Here is a 6708-nt window from a genome sequence, read left to right as displayed (position 1 = left end):
TTGTTTGGGGGCCCTGTTTATTGGGTCTTGGTGCTTGAATTTAGGGCCCTACACCCCTGTCGGGAGCCGTACGATAATCAATCTGCTTCGGTACGCTCCATCTTTCGGGGGCTCTCCGCACGGGGTTTTGGGAATTCCCTATTTGATTGGAGGGCCCTACACTCTTGTCGGGCCGCTTCTGATAAGCTGCTCGGGCGCATTCCATCGTTCGGGGAACATTTATACTGGGTCTTGAGTGCTTCCTATTTGAATAGAGGGCCCCACGCTGTTGTTGGGAATACTACCTGTTGACATGCTCGGGCACATTCGATCATTCGGGGCACTCTACACTGGGTCTTAAGTACTTCCTACTTGAATGGAGGGCCGTACGCTCTTGATGGGGGCCCTATATGTTAACCTGCTCGGGTACACTCGATCGTTCGGGGGTCCTCCACAATGTGTAGTCAGCATCTCTTGTTTGAATGGAGGGTCCTACGCTCTTGTCGGGGGCCCCGCCTGCCAACCTGCTCAGGCACGCTCGATGGTTCCGGGCCCTTCACGCTGTGTTTGGGTATTCTTATCTGAATGGATAGCCTTATGTTCTTGGCGGGCCCAATCTTTTAAGCTGCTCGAGCCGGTCGCGGAGATAGACGGATGGGAGGAAGGCACGGCACCCCTATAGACCATACCGAGGGGACGTATAGGCTACGAAGGGGCCCATAACCGGCCGAACGGACGCCGTTTTCTAACAAAACAAAAACACAACAAAATGTGACGTCCTTGGGCCTATAGACGGCCAAGAACGGTTGCTAGCACAAGTGATGAGTTCATAAGCAGACAGAGTTAACCCTTCGCTGATTGAAAAGGTGTGGATTGGGGAAATTTGGAGGCTCCTGGCGCTGTCCAGAGGCACTGCACTGTTTGTGGGCCCTACATGTCCACTTGCCGAGTCAATTTGATCGCTAATGAGCTTTCCATGTCGCCCTTGATCTCTTTGGATTTTCTCGTAGGGCCCAACGCTGCTGCTGGGACGCTACCGCCTCCATGCCTGGGCACTCTTGATCGATCAGGTTTTCATCCACGGACTCTTTCCATTTCCCCGAAAGGTTCCATCCGGTTTTTCCGGAGCCCCATGTGCCAGGGTACACTCAGTTGTTCAGGGGCCCCTCATATTATTTCCGGGTTCTTCCACTTCTTCGGAGGGCTTTGTGCTGTTGCCCGGGCTCATTAAAGATAGGGCGCAAAGACAATCGATGCTTAGGGACCTCGATCGAGGGCTCTTTTTCTTTGATCTCCTTTGCGTAGGACTCTTCACTCCTACTGAGGCTCTTTATGTTAACCTGCCCGGGCATTCTTAATCGCACAGGGGTATTAATTCACGGTCTTGGGGAATTTCCCTTTGTTCAGAGGGTCCTGTGCTCTGGCCTGCACCTTCATATGTCAGTCTGCCGGGGCACTACCGATCATTAATGGGTCAGCCACGTTGGTCTTGAATTATTTTCGCTTGCTATGAGGACTTTTTACTTGTTGACGGCAGCCACTTTTTTGCCTCCTGTGGCACCCATGATCGCACAGGTTACGTTGCTGTTGGTCTTGGTTCTTGGTCTTGGTCTTGGTCAGGTTATGTCACTATTACACTGGCATTGGTTGAATGGCCTTAGAGCAGCAGTGGGATATGCGCCGATAAATTACTACGCAAATTTGTCGAACGTAATTTTACGTGCCGCCGACGTGTCATTTCCATTCACCATCGAGTGTGTACCACTTATTATATTTGCACATCACCCCCTCCCAAATTTTGAATGCTAGGATATTTTGTGCCCCTTCATAACGAAGGGAAAATTCTGCATTAGTCATCATCACCTGCTGATTACATCACCAGCCAGCCGTCAATAAGCTAGGAATCAAGTCCGTGCTTGGTTTTGATAGCATTTAGCGACCAACTTGAGCTTATTTTGCCTGTTTTTAGGAAACCCTTGGCCTCAAAATCACAGGACTTAACATGAGCTGTAGAAAATGAATGAACCCCATGTATGTGCATACATAGCACGCCTAGCTTTATAAGGCTGCGCACAGTGACATAGGCACACACACGCACACGCACACGCACACGCACACGCACACGCACACGCATACACACACACACACACACACACATACACACACACACACACACACACACAACACACACACACACACACACACACACACACACACACACACACACACACACACACACCACACACACACACAAACACACACAGATATATATATATATATATATATATATATATATATATATATATATATACATATATACAGTTATATGAGTTCCCCTATTATATATACATATGCACTATTTATCTTAAAACTTCATGGCCGGAATGCAAAGATGTTTTATAGATGAAGCTCCAAACTCCAAGGGCCACAAAGCTGCGTGGTCCCCCTTGATTAAGTCCCGGATCCAGCCGCACACTCCCCTAAGTTACTGTTGAGACCGAACGTATTGTTTTCCTCACTCACAGATATTGTTGCGTGCCGACAAAAATTGCTAAAAACGACCGTTGCTGCCTCCTAGTACGCACAAAAAGTCATGCTTGAACACGACGTCAGATTTTGCTCCTCGCAGCAAGCCTGGCCAAAAAACGCTTGCCAGCTTCACCACGCGCCGATACCAGTACCGTGTGTGAAAATATCGCCTGTCGTAAGCCACAGTCGCATTATCTGAACAAGCACACTTCTTCCGCCACTGAGAACTGAAGGTCATACAAATACAGAAAATGACATACAAACAGTGGACTGGTTTGATATTGCAAACGCAAAACCAACTGTGGCCAAATCATCCGCAACAATGTTATCCAACTGTATGCGGGCTCAGCAATTCTTTCACAGTTACGAAGCGGCACCTGCGGTCTTCGCCTGATTATCTGGGCCGACTGTTAATTACAATGTTAAGATGACGGTGGATGTGTTTGTAACACTGTTCATTTAGTGGTCGGGCTTTTAATTAAGTTTATATGACGGTAAGGCTGCTCAATTAAATACGTGATAGAAGCCGCGAATGCCACTTCCAGTGTTATTCATTTTCTGAAAACTCCGGTTTCAGTCGGCCTAATTGACAGCTGTTTGTTGCTGCAGCTAGTTACCCACAGACTGCTCCCTCTGCCGTGTTTCCAAGGCGGCGCACTGGAATGCTGTTTGCGCATTGGAAGGCCATATGGCTGTCATTATATACAACACATGCTATAGGTGAGATGGGCACACGGCAGTATGGGACCTGTTCGTCCTCAGGTAACACACGGAGATGGGAAGGAGGCGCTGGTGCGGCCTGACAATCAGTCTAACCATCAGTCAGTCAGTCAGTCGGTATAATGACCTTCCCTGGTGACCTGACACACGTTCCTGCTGCCAGGTTTGGTCGTGTATGCTGAATCGGCTGCGGAGCTGACAATGCCTGCTGCGTCAAACCCCATCCCCACCACAAAATGGTCCGATTCATGCATACATTCTCAAACGTGTGTACTTAGTGCATGCGCATTTGTAGCCACTGACACCCTGTCGTTGATGCTCTGACAATGGACTTGTGTGCCAGGACACATTACAAAGCACATTTGAATTGTTATGGACTATACCTTCAGATTGTGGCCTAGAAATGCTTCAGAAATGGCTAGAAATGCCTAGCGGCTGTCATTTTTCCTTAACTTGACGTTAGGATGTCCTATGTGTTTTTAACTTAACGTTTGGGTGACATGTGTTCTTCTACTTAACGTTTGGGTGTCCTGTGTTCTTTAACTTAACGTTTCGGTGTCCTATGTGTCCTGCCTATGTTCCGCATATGGCCATTGCTCATTCATTAAAGCACAACCGTCAACGACATTGCTCACAATACTGAGAGCGTAATTCATCTTTGGCCGCAGAATTATATGAAGTTTTGACAGTATTGGTTGGACATGTGCGGTAAGCCACACTTAATTCTCCATGTCTCCAGATCATGCTATAAGCTCCGAACCATTCACTCTGAACACATCACTCTAGAACTTGTAAAACTGACTGTTTGCGACACGAAACAGATGGGTTATGATTTCTGCACCATAATTTTGGAAGGTGCGTGATACACTGAAATGTATGACGTCTTAATTCACCATATGCCCCCAAAAATCGTACAAAAGCTTTTGCTGTCACCGAATCGGTCAACATCGGTTTTCTATTGACCTCGAATTTTGGGCGTCCGCCTGACGTCACTGTGATACCGCACCTGCCCCAGACCACACGAGCTTTACCAATTGCTGGTGGTGCCGTCCCGCTTCTGGGCGACCATGTCACAGCGCCGCGTGACGGCGTCAGCCCGTTCTCGTCGGCACGACGCAGCACTCCGCGCGGGTGGACAGGCGGGGCGCGGCACTTCCGTGTCCGACCGGACAGCAGCACTCCGACGGTCGGCGGCACCACTCTGCAACCGGCGGCGGCGGCGGCGGCGGCGGCGGCGGCGGCGGCGGCGGCGGCGGAGGCGGCGGTGGCGGCGCTGCACGCGGGGCGGCGGCGGACGGCTCACTGGCTGTCGTCAGCGAAGCACCGCCGCACCGCGCGATCCTGTTAGCGCCCGGGGCGGCGCAGCCTCGGACGGCGAGTGACCTCGTCCGGCACGTGCCGGGTCGGCGTCCGCTCCACCGGTGGGAGCAGGTCGCCGTCGTCGCCGGCAACGCGCGATAAGATCAAGCATCGCATGTTAAGGAGATGGGAGCGAGCTGCGGTTTTTCAAATTCGACTTTCTCCGGTCTGTTCTCACGACCGTCATCGCGCTGCAGATCTTAAGATACAGTAATTAATTGAAGAATGTGGTACGGCAGGTGTGGTAGAGGCCGCACCAGCTCCAAAGTCGGTGCGACGCGGCCATACCGACTTGCAGCGCCAAGTAAAATGACGCAAAGTTGACACGAGTTCCACGGTCACAGACAAGCCGAACTGTGCATCATGCATAAAACACTTCTGGATTCCATTCTTTGGTCTCGCCAATTGCATGTGATAGCTCATTGCCATCATTATTGCCATCACCACCATCGCCTCCTGGACCAGAAAAGTAAAACCTGTCGAGAGGCCAAACAGCTTTTACAAGCGAATTGATTCCATAACGACCGACCACCACGAAATAACGTTAATCAGGGTTGGATCAGGAAATGTCTGTGCCGACCAGACTTGTCTTCAAACCAAACTTTATTAGTCGGCTCAGGGCTGACTCACAGATTTTGGGATCCGATTCAGCCCACGACTTACAGCTGTTCCACATATTTCAAATTGACTCAATTTCAGATTCATTGCTTGCATCGAGTTATTTGACTCATGACTCACGGCTTATAAACCAAAGATCCAGCTATATACACACACATATATGTATATATATATACATATACATACATATATATATATATATATATATATATATATATATATATATATATAGTATATCCATATAGTATACACAAACATATATGTGTACTATATATACATATATACAGATATATCAGAGCATGGCAAATAGATGCGAATAGCCAAGTAGCAAAAATGTAGTTTGAGCCTACCGAATACAGTGTAGCAAACGGTATATTTCCTGTAACCTGTCATCAACCAGCTCTCTCAAGTCTCAGCTATAAGGCTAGCACATTCTTTTCTACCTGGCACATCGTTTGCAGTTCTTGCAAAATCGACAGCCCGGCACGGGTTACAAACACAATATGACCTTGTTTATGTACCTGAAGTTAACAAGTATTACCAATCACCATTGAGTTTCTCAAAACCTCAAAAATGAGCCCAGCAAAAATACACCTCACACGACCCACGTTTTCCACTCAACAAAAAAATGAACTCAACTGAACCGAACCCCGAGCAACTCAGCAGGGATAGGCTGACCTAGACGCCGACCGTCGTTTCCAACAGGATGCCTTAAACTCATCTCGTTAGGCTACTCTGATGAGATGGGTCAGGAGCCAAAACAGGTTTCCGCGCTGCGTAGAGGTTAGAGCTGTGTGCCACATAATCCACATTGCAAGACGACTTAAGCTGGAAGCAAACTTCTCAGAAGTTGCATGCTGGGTGGAGGTTATTAGTTATTATATATATATATATAGTTATTGATTACATCTCTGGGAGGTCATGTGCGACATACAATGCACATATGGGGCAAGACGACCTTGTTGTTTATTTCACATAGCCTTAGCAAAAGCATGCTTAGAGCATTTTCAGTAATAGTGAACGAGGTGTCAGGTGTGGATTACTTAATTGCATGGCAATTAACAATGAAAAATATTACTATTCCTTTTTTCTTACAAGTGGCAGACAAACTTTCACCGATTTCAGGGCAGGAGATATGAATGTACGATGTCTGTATCATGCAGCATCCTCTGGTTCCTAGCTGAGATTTGACAATCTTCTGTCACCTGTCTTCAAACTGTCCAGTCCAGTCATATCGATGGCGGGCCTCCTACCTCAGGTCCAGTCATATCGATGACGGGCCTCCTACCAACGTATTAACGGGGCCTCCTACCCACGTATTAGTCCGCTAAGTTGGTTTTATAACAACAAAAAATACTGACGTAAGCCCGTAAGCCCGTTACAAAAACAAGCCAGTACGCAAACCTACGATGACTTATCCCTGTCATAGTGTAACACCGACGCAAGCTCTCGTATCGGGTGAAAGAATGGGACCACTGGTCTCCGAATGCTCCTGTCCCGCTC

Source organism: Pollicipes pollicipes, unplaced genomic scaffold, assembly GCF_011947565.3.
Source record: "Pollicipes pollicipes isolate AB1234 unplaced genomic scaffold, Ppol_2.1 Scaffold_3447;HRSCAF=4054_pilon_pilon_pilon, whole genome shotgun sequence".
Classification (NCBI taxonomy): Eukaryota; Metazoa; Arthropoda; class Thecostraca; order Pollicipedomorpha; family Pollicipedidae; genus Pollicipes; species Pollicipes pollicipes.
The sequence above is the reverse complement of the archived record's forward strand: the minus strand, read 5'-3'. Positions refer to the sequence as shown.